Here is a 15,743-nt window from a genome sequence, read left to right as displayed (position 1 = left end):
CAGCATGGTAATGCTGGGGAAATTGTTTGATGATAATTGGAGACTGCACTGCCTTGCCCCTGAAGTAATACAATCCGACTGTCACTAGGAGTGTCATTTGGGCTTGAAAGAGTCAGGAATAAGAAAAGTGGGCATCTGAACTTGCTGTGGAAGGCAGTGGAGCGAGTCAGAGTCTCTTGTGAAAGTACTACCGTTGGTGAGGTTGGGATATAGAAGGAAGATGTGCAGCCCTACCCTGGAGTTGAGAGCGTTCAGACAGCTCAGATACCCAGACGGCAGTACCTTGACTCTGGGGCAGACATCATGGTATGGGAGGAAAAGTCACCCTACACAGCAGTTATTGAAAACAGTTAAATAGAACACCAGGCGTTAAGACCTGGTACCTTCTTGTCATGATAAAGATTTTAACAAGAACAGGAAATGGCACAGCGCAAATCCGTTTTCATGATAATGATCTCATGAATGCAAAGAGCATAGGAAATGGAACAAATGTAACCCATTCCATTACCACCTTCAAACGGTAACCTCCTTGTCCTACTTCTGGTCCTGATGAAATCACAAAGGAAATCAAGAAGCTGAGTGTGGCACGGGCAGTGGGGAGTGGGGGGTTGGCAAGCAAGACAGCCCCCGTTTGTGTGTGCATATGTGTGTATGCCCACACATATTTCCTTTCTTGAATTCTGTTGCAGTGGAGAATTCCTTACAGCTGATTCCCTGACTTTGACCTGCGGAAAGCAGGTCAGACCCAGAAGGAACAAAAAAAACTAAAAACCAAGGAGTCCCCAGGGAATGGGCACTCCCCTTTAATAACAGGTACACCGTTTATCAAGATGAGGAGACCTTGACTTTGCCCTAAATAGAAGCTGTAAACAAAGAAGATGATTGACTGCTTTTCTTCCTTCTAGCACTCACACCTCCTCAGCTTCTTGAGGAAAATGGAGCCTCTGTCTTATGATGTGCCATCTCTCCTATCTAAGTGAGCTGCAAGTCCTTCAGTTGTGTCCGACTCTTTGCAATCCCATGGATTGTAGTTCACAAGGCTCCTCTGTCCATGGGATTCTCGAGGCAAGAATCCTGGAGCAGGCTGTCATTCCCTTCTTCAGGGTACCTTCCCAATCCAGGGATCGAACCCCAGTCTTCCACATTGCAGGTAGATTCTTTACCGTCTGAGCCACCAGGGAAGCTCAATCTTACCTCAAGAGATTGCAACTTGATTAGGGCTCATCTGAAAATATAAAGCAAGGTCTTGGGAAAACAAGGAAGCCAGAACTGGTTGAGGGTGATTAGCCCAGGTCAGGGTCACTGCTGCCATCCATTCCTCTTTGACCTGGCCATGTTTCCCAGGAGGATCTTCTCTCTGTGAAAAGCTCTTTAATACTATGTGAAATCTATAATAAATCTTCTCACCCCAAGATGACTGCTTCAGACATGAGGGGGAGTAGTGAGGCACGATGGCTGTGTTTGCCAAATAAATACTAGAGAAGATGAGAGCCAGATTGCCTGGAGTACTGTGCCCACACCCTGCCTCAACCAAATGTCACTCACTCTGCTCAGCTGGCTAGTAACTCCTTACATGGCATCCAAGTAGCTGCTCTATACATTTTCTTCCACTGGGGATTTGTCCAGGCAAGCAAGCCTGAATTCACTTTACATTTCAGGCATCCCGGATGTCTGTCCCTTCCAGATGATATCCCAATTACCAAACGGCCCTGGTTGGTTAATAAGGAATGCAATCGTCTTCCTTGCCCTGGTTATATGTCACTTATTAAAGTGATGTTGGGAGATTCCCAGGCGATTTCACATCTTAAGACAGCAATTGGTGATCATCTTATCAGACACCAGGCGAAAAGTTTTCTGTGGGTGCAGCAGTTTCCTAAGTGTCCTACCTTGATTCCCAAAGCAGGTTACATTGGAATTACCTTTTCAAAGAAAAGGGAGCCCTCAGTTTCAAATGGTCTAAAAATTTAAGAAGGTTGTTAGCACTGAGAAATAATCATCGAGATCAGTACTGAATGAGGAAACAAATATGTTGGAAAACTGGTTATGTACTTTTGGGTCTCTTTAACCCCCGTAGGAGGTATTAACTGATTGTATATGATTGTGGTGAGTCACAATAATGGGTCCCTTTTGCTTAAAAATATTCTACTCACTATTAAAAAGTGATGTGATTGGGATGACTAGAATCTAGGTCAGATTATTGAATAAGCTTCTATCTTCCAATTTTTTCAAATTTTATTTTTCATTCCCAAATGGCCACCTTACATGTAAGCATATCTTTGCAACATAGTAGGTTTCATTCTTTCACTATCCTATGGGAGACTTTGTGGTGGTTTAGAAGGAGAACTGAAGTGACAGCAGCCCAAGGAGGCAGATCTCACTAACTGAACAGCCTGAGGATAACCCCTTGGTATTTCTGAGCCTCAGGTCTTTTATGAGTAAGATGAAAAACTGGGTCCACTTGGTATTCAAAGTCCCTTCTAGCTCTGAAATCAGAGAGACATTGGGTTTCTATGAAATTTAAACCAGTGACATACTCATCACCTCCTTTTGTTGTTGATGTTGTCCTGTGAATTTTTGATGAATATCACTTGGAAAGTCCTTTTTCAGAGGGTGGAATCTTCTCTTTCCATGAATTTTAAATCTCTATTTCTTGCCTATTGTTCTTATCTTTACAAGTAAAAGGTACTTTATTGTTTCCAACAGAACTTATCTGCTTGGTTCCATAGTATCTTTAAGGAATAAGGACATGAGAATAGGGAACAAAATTATGAAGAGCTTTAGATGGGAAGTTTGCAAGGCACAAAATGGACCTATGGTGGAGGCACAAAATGGACCTATGGTGGGGACACAGAGGAAGAAGGGTTTTTCAGTAGGGACACTGAATGTAAAATCTCCAAAGTAAGGGAATGATATCTTAAAGAACTACAACCAACTAAATGAAGGATGAGTTTGTTTACATCAAGTTCTGAGCTGTATTTGGTGAGAAGACTTTCGACTTCTGCTGAGACATCAGGCCTCAGTATTATGAAAATAATAAACCATTCTCCAGACATAGTTAGAAAGAGAATGTTGGAAGTGATTTCCCAAATCAGAAGCATGAGCCAGACCCAACTTTCCTGCTGTTGATTAATGCCATCTATACCTAATCCTGAAATGCCCCTAACCAGAACTACCCAGCTGGCAGAGATGCCACTGTCCCTGCTGTCCGCTCTGTCCCAGCACTCTCTTGGGTAACCCACCTCTGTTTCAAAGGCTTTCATGCTGTGGGACCAGAGATAAGACTTGTCTCAGACTCATGCAGACAACTAATCCTGACCACAGCAAGGTGCCATGAAGTGGTATCAACTGAAAAGGGAACTTTTCTCTGATCTTATCCAGGGACTTCATGCCATTTAAAATTACCCCACTTCGACATCCTATTTCCCAATTCCACAGCCAACTTGGTTGTTTATTTGAACATTTGAGTTCACCTTATTTGAAATGACTTCCTACCTAAACCAATTTACCAGGGATCCAAAGCACTTACCTTGTGGTGTGCAAAAGATATACTGAGGGCCTTGTGTGCAAAGACAACTGATAACAAGAAGGCATCTCTACCAGTGGCTTGTGACGAGCATGCTTCTCTGTGAATAAAGCGATATTTTCTAATAGCACTTTAGACTTGTGATTTTATCCTAAATTGGCCTCTGGTGCCAATATGTCTTTGAAAGTGAAAGTGTCAGTCACTCAGTAATAAACGACTCTTTGTGACCCCATGGACTGTAGCCCACCTGGCTCCTCTGTCCATGGGATTCTCCAAGGAAGAATACTGGAGTGTGTTGGCATTCCCTTCTCTAGGGATCAAACCTAGGTCTCCCGCATTGCTAGCAGATTCTTTACTGTCTGAGCCACAGGGAAGCCAGATATGTCTTTGGCCAAGCTAATAAAGTGGTAACCAAGCAGATGCAACTTTGTTTCCAAAGGTTAGGAAGACTACAGAAAAAGTGAGCTTCCTTTGTGGCTCAGATGGTAAAGAATCTGCCTGCAATGCAGGAGACCCCCGTTTGATCCCTGGTTTGGGAAGATCCCTTAAAGAAGGGAATGGCTATCCACTCCAGTATTCTTGCCTAGAGAATTCCATGGACAGAGGAGCCTGGCAGGCTTCAGTCCATGGGGTCGCAAAGGGTCAGACACAACTGAGGAACTAACACACACACACAAAGTAAACCAAACACTACAAGTGATAATATGACCACTTACTACAGAAACAAAAATAAAAGAATACAGAAAAACAACTCTCCTAAAGATTGTATTTTCACTACCCCACTTGTCAATGAAAAGTATATTCCTACACATCTGGTAATCTTTACCAGTCCTTTAGAAAGAGAGCAGCCAGAATTAGTGAGGTAATTAGAGAGCTATAGACACATAAGAGGAGGTTAGTATTTGCCATCTCAACTATGGATTTAGGCATGTCGTTCTAGGTCAGTATATGTTTTATTTATGATCACCTATAATATGTTTGAGCATTTTATTGCTTATATCCATGCATTTGCACTATGGTGAGAGCCTAAGATATGTGTTAGAGTGCAGTTTCTACTCGAGATAATCTAATTAAAGAAGAGTCAAATACATGTGATCATGTTCACATGTTTGAACATATCTCTAAACTCATTTTATATAAGAAGACGAGCACATTGGTCAAATTGGAACCAAGTGTACAACCAAGTGTTCTCTCTGAAAATGGCCCAAGGGCTTCATTAGCTTTTACTAAAATGGGAAAAGCTTTATATATAAAGTGGATTTTCAGCTGACTATTGAAGAAAGTTCAGAAATGAATGTAGAGGAGTATGGCTAAAGGTTTATAGGCAGTTCATGAAGAAGCAAGTAGGAGAAACAGAAGTAGAGCAATAGCCAGGAATAACAATGGGAATGTTGACAGATGACCTCAAAACCCAATTCAGGCACCTAAGGGGTTTTCAGAAAAGAATTGTGTGATCCCAGCAATGGAAGCCAGGCAGCAGCATTTAGATGAACATATCTGCGGAGAAAAGGGTCCTGAATATGAATAGTGGAGCAACAAATGGAAGCTGAGACCAAAGATAATCAATACGCAGCAGAAAAATGCAACTAAAACAATCGGGAATAACAAAATATAGTGTCTATAATAAACTCTGACTTCACTGGGGAATTTCCAGGGCCTGATATCTTTTAATTTTGAGGAATAGGAAAAGACTGCTGCTAGAGTTCAAAGTCTGGCTTAGTCTTTGGTCAACTAAATGAAAAGGTCTTCCCTCCTTTCCCCACTTCTACCCTCTACCTGTGGAAATGGATTTTTTTCTGACTTTGCATAAAGTATAACATAAAAACTTATGTGCAATATAATCTTCTTTTGTCTAATTCAAAAGTAATTTCAATTTCTTATGATGCTTTTAAGTTTATAATTAAATATTTTCACAGGGATGATTGGGGAAAGTATGAAAGAATAATGTTGAACAATTATTGGGAGTCTTCAGTGCTGGTTACTATGCCATGGACTTTCCATATGTTTCCCTATATATTCAATCATTATTATTCTCTGTAGCTATTCTAGTTCATCATTTTCTATTTTAAATAAATGACTGCATATTTTATATAATATTGTTCATCAGCTTAATTATTTGATGGTAGGAATGATTTAGGGCAAAAACCAGTTCAAACTAACAGCCACATGAGAATGAAGATCTTAAGTAAAATTAAGGAACTGAGGATTTGGGGGACAAGTTTAAAATTAAGATATATAGTTAGATGCCTAGATAGCAATTTTACTTTAAAAGAAGAATAAGAAGAAAAGAGTCCAGGAACAGAACAGTCTCATTCTGTAGAGTTGTAAAATTCTGTAGACATGCATGATTGGATTTTAGGAGAAATACTAGGAGAGAAGAGCTGATATTTTGATTCATTTGCTATAATTTTGAGACATTACCGAAATAATTTTAATCTACTCCTGTTTCCATGGGGGGTGATGAGCAAATTTTGTGGACAATTAGGAATCTTGAGCAATATTAGCATTGATGCAAGATAGTCTTAAGCAAGACTTGTATTTCTGTGCATAACTGGAAAAGCTAGACCTTTTATCTTAAGATATATTTACTGAGAGATTCATTAGTTATAAAGGAATTTTATCTTGAATCCACAAACATGTTTTGAGGAAATAAATGTTTAAGTCACTATGCACATTCTGAAGGGAGCATCATGTTGAAACCCCTAAAGATATATTTTCTCTAAGAAGCTTCCAATTAAGATTGAAGACAGTTACTCCAGAAGAGAAATGCCAATGTATTAATTACTCTTTTATTTTTGTAGGGTCTCTCTATGTACATGTGTGTGTGCTCAGTTGTGTCCGACTGTACGTGACCCTTTGGACTATAGCCCACCAGGCTCCTCTGTCCATGGAATTTTCTAGGCAAGAATACTGAACTGGGTTGCCATCTCCTACTCCAGGGGATCTATCTGACTTAGGGATCAAACCCACATCTCTTGTGTCTTCTGCATTGGCAAGTGGATTCTTTACCACTGCGCCAACTGGGAAGCCCCTCTATGTACATAAGATTAGATAAAACAGTAATTCCAAGCCATATTAGTGGAGTAAGAAATGTTTGCTGTCTTTCAAATAATTTAACCACTGTTGTTAAGCAGTGTCAGATGCTGCAGCTGAAAAAAAAATGCTGAATATATATATAGTATATACATATATATATAAATTTATGCCAAATATTGCATTTTATTCTGTCTTAAGTAATACAGTAATTTGGAGTTTCTAAAATTGCTAAGTGTAATTATCAAATAAAAGGAAAAATTAATGTACTCTAGCTATCTCATCTTCTGGGAGTGTATTACTATTTGCAGAGTAGGTTTTATACACTGCCATCTTATATTAGAGAATAAATAACACAGTAAAAGGTGTGTAAGCAGGAAATTCCTCTAAAGGAAGGCTGGAGAGGGATAGGTGTTAACCAAAGTTTCTACAGTGTGTATTAGAATCAATGGGAAAAAAGATACAGGGAAACTTTGTAGTAACATTACATGATATACTGTATTGAGAATTACAGGGCATATTTACAATAACTAATGTAATTCAGCAAAAATAAAGACCTAAATTCAGGATACTCAAAATACTAATGGCATCTGAAATAGGAGTGGCTATCCGTATAGAAAACTTCTGGAAAATCGGATCAAGTGTTACAAATGCTTAGTAGTTGGATGGATAGTCTTTTAAATTTTTCTTTTTTTAAATGCATCCTACCAACTTTTGATTACTTATTTATGCATTTGTTTTTGGCTGTGTTGGGTCTATGTTGCTGCTCAGGCTTTTCTGTAGTTGCAGCGATCAGGGGCTACTCTCTAGTTGAGGTGCATGGGCTTCTCTTGTGGAGCATGAGCTCTTGGGCATACGGCTTCAGTAGCTGCAGTTCCCGGGTTCTGTAGTTAAGGCACATGGGCTGAGTTGCTCCGCAGTATGTGGAATCCTCCTGGACCAGGGATCAAAGCCATATCTCCTGCATTGGCAGGTGGATTCTATAGCACTGAGCAACCAAGGAAGCCCCCTACTGCCTCTTCAATGATATTTACCATGGTGCTTTCAAGTTTAAATGAGCTTAAATACACCAACTATAAACATAATTCATGATTCGGAAATTTAATAGATGCCCAAGAAATGTTTTTCTTCAGCATGCTTTCAAATCTGTTACCTTGTTTTATTTTAACAACATTCCTATGATATAGGCAACTTTGGCCTTTAGAATTATTCACATTTTACTGTAGAAGATGAGCTTGCTACCTGACCAGGGAGAGTAATATGGAATTTCTATTCAGACGACTCTATTGCCTTGACGTTCTTTCCAATAAAGCTTGCTGCCTTTCAGGACTGGAACCATGACAGACTTAACAAAAAGTTGGAAACGACCCTGAAAAGAAGAAATTATTTTACAAAGACAGAGATGTGACTTGCCAGGTGAGGACTGTGCAGTTTTATCATCCTTCTTGTTGACTGGGTCAACATTTGTAATCTAACCTCTCACTTACACTTTAGAGAAATAACATTTCCTCTTACAGTATTTTTATACATATTACATGCTTTCAAAGCTGTTCTTTACCACATATCTCAAAGAGAAACTTAAAAATATCTGAGTGGCTATGGAACATGATATAAATTCCTACAGATCCCCATTTCTCACTTTTTCCCTAAAAACACAATTTTTAAAAACCACTTCCAATAGGTAGTTGTATAACACTCGACAAAATGAGGTGATGATACTTGCAGTTATCTCCTATTTCTTTCTTAGAAATCTTGTGTTTGTAATGCTGTGACTTCTGTGTGGTTGTGTCAGGTGACTGTATACACCATCTTTTCTTTAAAAGTGATGGTCTTTATGCTGCTTAAGACAGATACTACTGTAAACTAGTTCTTTTCCATGAAGCTAGAGTTCATTTTAGTTTTTATTTTTCTAGAGGAAAAAAAATACTTGTTTATTAAACAAACCTTAATAAAAAAATTGGTGAGAAAGTGCTATGTCCTACCAATTTCTAAGGGATTTATTGTATTTTTGATATAGCTATGTCAGCTCTGCTAGTGAGAGTTACACTAAAAAGTTCAATTGGCAATGCTCGTTGTTTCTATTTAAAAAATGTCAATTCATTGTTTGAAGTTCTAAAAATTATTGCTTCTCACATTGCTTAAAAAAAAAAGTTATTGACTTACTTAATTTTTTTAAAATTTAAAGTAGTCTTGCTGCTGCTGCTAAGTCACTTCAGTCGTGTCCGACTCTGTGCGACCCCATAGACAGCAGCCCACCAGGCTCCTCTGTCCCTGGGATTCTCCAGGCAAGAACACTGGAGTGGGTTGCCATTTCCTTCTCCAATGTGTGAAAGTGAAAAGTTAAAGTGAAGTCACTCAGTCATGCCCAACTCTTAGCAACCCCATGGACTGCAGCCTACCAGGCTCCTCCATCCATGGGATTCTCCAGGCGAGAGTACTGGAGTGGGGTGCCATTGCCTTCCCCTTAAAGCAGTCCAGACAAGTTAAAACTAAGCTGAACAGAAAACAGTAAACTTTACAGTTGAGGTTCTAACTCTTCTTTCAAAATTGCTTCACCTAACAAGACTTTAAGTACAGTTGGCCCTTAATATCCTTGGGTTCTGCATCCACAGATTCAACCAATCACAGCTCAAAAATATTTGGGAAAAAAGTCTAGATAGTACCAGTAAACAAAACTTGAATCTGCTGTGTTCCAGCAACTGTTTTATAAATTGTTTGCATCGTATTTACAACTATCTACATAGTATTTACAACTATCTACATAGTATTTACATTGTATTAGGCATTATAACATATACAGAAGGATGTGCAGTATGTTATATGCAAATACTATGCCATTTTATAGAAGAGACTTGAGCATCCTTGGCTTTTGGTATTCGAGAGTGCTCCTAGAGCCAATCCTCTATGGCTAGTGAGGCACAACTGTACTATAAAGATAAGGTGGTATTTCTGTCACACTTCCAACATCATCTGTTACAATTCTGGACAAACAATAGATACTTTACAATTGTTTAAAACAAATGCTTGTATCAGCTGTCTCTTCCTTGCTCTCTTACTGATTTACTTTGGTCAAAGCACACTGATAGGAAGTTATTTCAGTGTTTGTCAATTACAACATTTAAAGATTTAAACATTGAGTTTAATGTGGAAGGAGGATGCTAGAATTGGCCAATAGGAATAAGTGATTAACTCTGAAATAATGAAAGGGTGCTGCAGTAGCCATAATAGTCAGTTTTATGCTTGCAAGGAAATGATGAGTGGGAAATTTGTGACACCTGACTAAAAATCAATGCTCATGGAAGGTGATATAATAGCTTTAAGCTGGAAAAAAAAATAAGTACCGGGGAAATCAAAGCTGACATGGTGAAACTGCACAGAAAGAAGTAGGTAGAATAATGACAATGTCAGACAACTAATGGAGCTAATGAGGCATAACTTGATGGCACTAAAGATCTCATGTCCTCTAAAACGACTAGTTAATTTAGCTGACTAATTTCCTTACCTCTCCTACTATATCTCTTAAGAACACCCTGGTGGTCCCCTTATATGATAGTTTGTATCATTTCTCAGAATTCTCAAAACAGTCATATTAGAAGGATACACTTGGAAAGAGGAAGTTAACGCTAAAAATCAGGTCCTTATTTATTAAAATGATGATCATCTAACTCCAAAACAAATCTGAAAGTTGTTTTCCGTATGAGAGAACATGAAGGAAAGAGAAATGAAAGTAAAACCTACACCTCTATCTTTTCTGGCTCCCAGAGGAAAAAAATATTAAAATGAAATATTTGTACTGTGTTAAGAGAAGAAAATGGGGCTTCCCCCGTGGCTCAGCGGGGAAGAATCTGCCTGCAATGCTGGAGACGTGGGCAGGAGACATGGGTTTGATCCCCGGTCAGGAAGTTCCCCTGAAAAAGGAAATTGTAACCCACTCCAGTATTCCTGCCTGGAAAAATCCCATTTCATGGGGTCACAAAAGAGTTGGACATGATTGGGTGACTAAACAACAGCAAAAGAGAAGAAAGCTTAATACCAGATTGAAAAGTCTATACGTATGCTATATTTTCTTTATGTTAAATTATTTCCAATCTCCTGATTGGGTTGTAAGGAGATCAGACAATATCTTCCTTCACGTTCTTCTTAGAAATAGTAAGAGAGGGCTGTCGAAGTGGCTAAAGGAAAACTCTAATTAAAGGGATTCAAAGACATTTGGATGCAGCCAAGCAAACTCCTTAAAATTGCAGGAGAGCTATTGTTTTCAAGGTAGCAGTCACTGCCTTTCTCTGAAAACTGATTTAACTTGGCTGGGACAGGCTTCCCTGCTGGTGAGTTAAAGGGTACCAAACAACACGAGATGTTTTATCTTGCTTAAGCTGATCATTTGTCCTACTTTAGCAAGTGATTCAAATTTTCCTGCAAAGCTCTTTGCTCATTAGCTCATAATTAGGGTAATAAATCTGGAATCACAAACACATCCATGAAAACATCACAGTACTGTAAAAATGGAAGTGGGCTCTTTCTATTCTGTAGGAAGCAGTAGAGAATTTGCTGAAATCGATCCAATTTCTGAATGCAAAGCTACATGTAATTGACATAAATTTAACCCCTAGGAAGAAGAGGATTGGAGAAGGAAATGGCAACACACTCCAGTATGCTTGTCTGGAGAATCCCAGGGACAGAGGAGCCTGGTGGACTGCCATCTATGGGGTCACACAGAATCAGACACGACTAACACAATTTAGCAGCATCAGCAGCAGGAAGAAGAGGAGGAAACAGTCTGGGTGGCATGAAATCACTTTAACAGTCTAAGTGAAAACTGAAAGCTTTAAATGCTTTTCTTAAAAAAATATTTTAGAATTATAAGCATTCTTTATGTATGAATTATTTTTAAGTGGGTCTTTCACACACATTTTCACACACGAAGATTTTTGCAAGTAAGCACTTACTAGGCTGCTAGGGGAAACCGGTGACCTGAAGGTACCAAGCAATCAGTCACAATTCACACAGTAAGTCAAAATACTGAGTCAAGAAAAAAGCCCAGTAGAGGACTCGGCAAAGCACGAGGCCCACACTCCACCCTTAGTATACAGAATTCTGGGGTGGATGGATAACTTAACTACTCTTGAGACAACGGAGAGTTGCAAAGTCATGAGAAATCAAGCAATTCTGCTTTCATTTACTTTTAACAAAAAAATGCTAATTCTAGGCCAGTTACTTGTGTACTTATAATATATCTTTCATTCTGCACTGCTTGCAATTTATTTGCAACAGTATGTTTGCAACTAGTTTACAAATATGATCCCTCTTCCCTCAAAACTCCTATTAAGTGATACCAGTCCAGATCATGCCTGTACATGCTACGGAGCTTCTGTTTATTTCCGAGCTCCACCCAACTTGTTCATTTTCCTCATCACTCAAGATTTAGAGAAAGTTGATTCATGTCAGTATTGTAACATGTAGATCGACTAAAACTAACTTCAAGATTAGGGCAGATACGTCTTCTCTATAAAAGTACCTGGAATTGCCCTTATATTCCCTGTGTTTGTCCTAATCCCCGTTGCACTTAAACCACAAAGAAATTGAGTAGTTTATTTATGTTACTTCTGAGAATATGTTTCTTGTTGCTCAAAGAAGTTGTTATGTTGAGACCCTAAATGATTCCAGTCTTAGCAGAGGAGTCAGGATGAACTGCTTAGTGGTCTATTTACTCCTTCGAAGGGGAAATTTTTCTTCAATTATTCATTGGGATCTCTTTTTGAGACTAAAATGCAGACTTTTGGCTAAGATGAAACTATTAGAAATACATGTCCTCTGAAAAGAAAAGACAATAACAACCCCAAAAAAGCCACATAAAGTGAATGTGACATCTATTTATATTTTATCCTTAGAAGATAAGTTTCTAAAGATGTGACCACAGTGGAACCTTAGTATATGCTAATAGGTAAACAGGAAGATATTCATCATATAACATTAGCTGAAAGACCAAATGTGCACGGTAGGCTCAAATAAAATATATTTTATTTTGTATTTAACTCCTTAAAGGTCTTTAGTAGTCTGACTGCAGCTGAAAATATTTAGAATGATGTACATAGGTATGGGAACTAAATCCAGTCATTGTGAATAAATCGTATCGGTACTTAAATTCTCCTCCACCTTTTACCTTAAAAAAACCAATTTAAATATTTCTTTGCTCACTTCCCCATTCTTTAATTTATTAGAGACCTATATATCCATTATCCTATCCCTGTATGGGATATTTAGCACTAATTTAACCTTTTACCAATGTATTCAAACTTTGCTCCTTGGCCTTTTGGTAAAGTCAAAAATTTCTATAAAATATAAGAGGTTAATCTACTACCTAGAAGTCTCTCAGAAAACTCTATTTAATAATTATCAGTTTTTCAAACTAGTAGAGGTATCCTGACATTTTCTGAAAAGCAATTGCAAGCAGCATTTCTTCTGGCATATCCATAGGCACCATCCTGTGTAAAGGGCTTCAGTCCAGATTGGTAGTTACCTAAACTAAAGATATTTTCCAGAGCTATCAAAATGGAAGAGGAGAATTACCTTTAGATGCATTTAAATACTGAAGACTGAGTCATAGAATAGAAACAAAAATATAAAGGTGAAAGAGATGGTTCAAAAGTGGCTTAAAAGGTAAAGAATCTGCCTGCAATGCAGAAGACCCGGGCTCAATCCCTGGGTCGAGGAAGGTCCCCTGGAGAAGAGAATGGCTACCTACTCCAATATTTTTGCCTGGAGAAGTCCATGGACAGAGGAACCTGGTGGGTCACAGTCCATGGGGTCACAGAGAGTCATACATGACTGAATGAGTAACAGTAGATTGTTAGGGGAAAAGAAAAGGAAAACAGGAAGAAAGAAAAAGAAAGCAAATAATAGAAGATATCAGATACTCTGAAGCTTCTCACTTTAGCACTCCATCAACATTCCATTTTGCTCACTCCAGGAGAAACAGCCCTGCTCCTTGGTCCCTCTCTCCCACCTCTCAGGAGAGCATCCCTGAAGTCCAAGGTCATATTCTGACCACACTCCCCTGTCATCCCTGTGTGTCATCAGCACTGCATTTGAACAAAATGAGGGTTTCCTATGATTTATCGTGTACTGTAAAAGAAATACTTACTAAGTCTTGTTTTTCCACTAGAATTAGGTGTCTTACATTCACTGGAGTGTAACCTGGACAGTGAAGTAAAATATAATTCTTTGGGTTCTTGAAGATTCAATCAATGACTCCTTTGGCTGCCTCTTTATCTGGTGCTTGTTTTTTTTTTTTATTGGAGTATAATTGCTTTATAATGCTGGGTCCGTGTCTGCTGCATAGCAAAGTGAGTCAGCTATGTGCATGTTCAGTTCTCAGTCATGTCCAACTCTCTGCAACCCCATGGATTGTAGCCTGCCAGGCTCCTCCGTCCACAAAATTCTCCCAGCAAGAACACTGGAATGGACTGCCGTATCTTCCTCTAGGGGATCTTCCCAACCCAGGGACTGAACCCACATCTCCTTTGTCTCCTTCAACTGGCAGGCAGATTCTTTACTACTGAGACACCTGGGAAGCCCCGAATCAGCTATATGCACACATATATCCCCTCCCTCTTGAAACTTCCTTCCTTGCCTGACCCCCATTTCACCCATCTAGGTCATCACAGAGCACTCAGCTGAACTCCCTGTGTTATATAGCACCTTCCCATTAGCTATTTGTTTTACACATGATAATGTGTGTGTGTGTGTGTGTGTGTGTGTGTGTGAGTGAGTGTGTGTGTGTACCAATGCTACTGTCTCAATTTGTCCCATATTCTTCTTCCCCTACTGCGTCCACAACTCTGTTCTCTGCATCGGCATCTCTTTTCCTGCCCTGGAACTAGGTTCATCTGTACCACGCCTCTTTATTATTAAGCCATAACATACTAAACACATGGAATCTTTTGGCTTATTGAACTGATTAAGTACACACAACTTATTTAGATCTCAACCCCAGTTCTGTCTTTTCTCCCTTGGGGAAGCTCCACTAGAAAACTCTCTGCCCCCTCCTATCTCGGGTACACGTCTCTCTGAGTTGAACTCGCAGTGAGTTCTTTCTTCAGGGGGATTGGCATTTTAACACTTGAATCCCATTCTGCAATGGAAAACTTTGCCCCAGAGACATTTCAGTTATTCCACCATGTTTGTACTTAAGAGACAGGCTCTGAAAGTTCACTTCCCTCAGTAAGTTTAAGGCGGTGGTGGTGGGGGGTGACTTTTGCTCACACCCCCTGTTGTGTTCTGTACTGGAGTCCATGCAAGAAGTTGCTTCAGTGGCAGCTGCTGCCTGCCATTTCCAGGAGGCAGAGATAATCATGGAACTCGGAGCTCGGCTGAAATTATTCTAGTCAAAACCAAGACATGGTGAACAAGCCAGGCTTTATTCTGCTTCAAAGCTAGGCCTCCCCTCTCTTTCTTCGCCACGGTGCCCCTTGCCCCCCGATGCTGAGGTGGCTGGACTATGTGGAATGTTCATGTCCTACAAGGCTGGTGCACATAAGATATGAGCTGGTGCAAGGGGAGAGAAGTGTGTTTCATTTAGACCAATTCAGGAAAAACTGTTTACAGCCCACTTAAAAAAATTTAATATTAGAATAGCCTTACTCAGTCTTTTTGAGGGTAGATATACTTAAACAAACTGAGATTAACCATTAAATATCAGTGGAACCAAAATGGGAGCCACTTCTTATTCACTGACATGTTAAAGACTGTCATAATACAGGACAATTTTCTAAACTGAATCCTAAGTATAGGTCCTCTATCAGTTGGAAAAGTCAGGAAGATAAAAAACTTAAGCTGGAAGATGCTCATCATGGACTTGGTGTCTAATTCTCTTTAGGTCATTCAAAAACCCGTAATAATTAATTTCAAAATTTCTATGAAGGAAGAGATAATTTCTTTGCAAGTGAGAAACAGAAAGCTTCAAACCTGAGTTATGGGAAGACAGCAGAAATTGAGGATGTGAACCAAACACTTAAACTTTTAACATGAGGGCAAATGTCATGATTATCTAATTCAACCTCCCAGATTTTACAGACAAGGAACCAGATCAGTTACATAACTTTTCAAGGCATTTAGAGGGAGTCATTCACTTCAGTTTGATGACTGGTTCCCTCATTTTTCAATTGTGGAACATTAAGTATGTAACTTT

The sequence above is a fragment of the Cervus elaphus genome, chromosome 8, assembly GCF_910594005.1.
Source record: "Cervus elaphus chromosome 8, mCerEla1.1, whole genome shotgun sequence".
Lineage (NCBI taxonomy): Eukaryota > Metazoa > Chordata > Mammalia > Artiodactyla > Cervidae > Cervus > Cervus elaphus.
Note: the sequence above shows the minus strand (reverse complement) of the source record.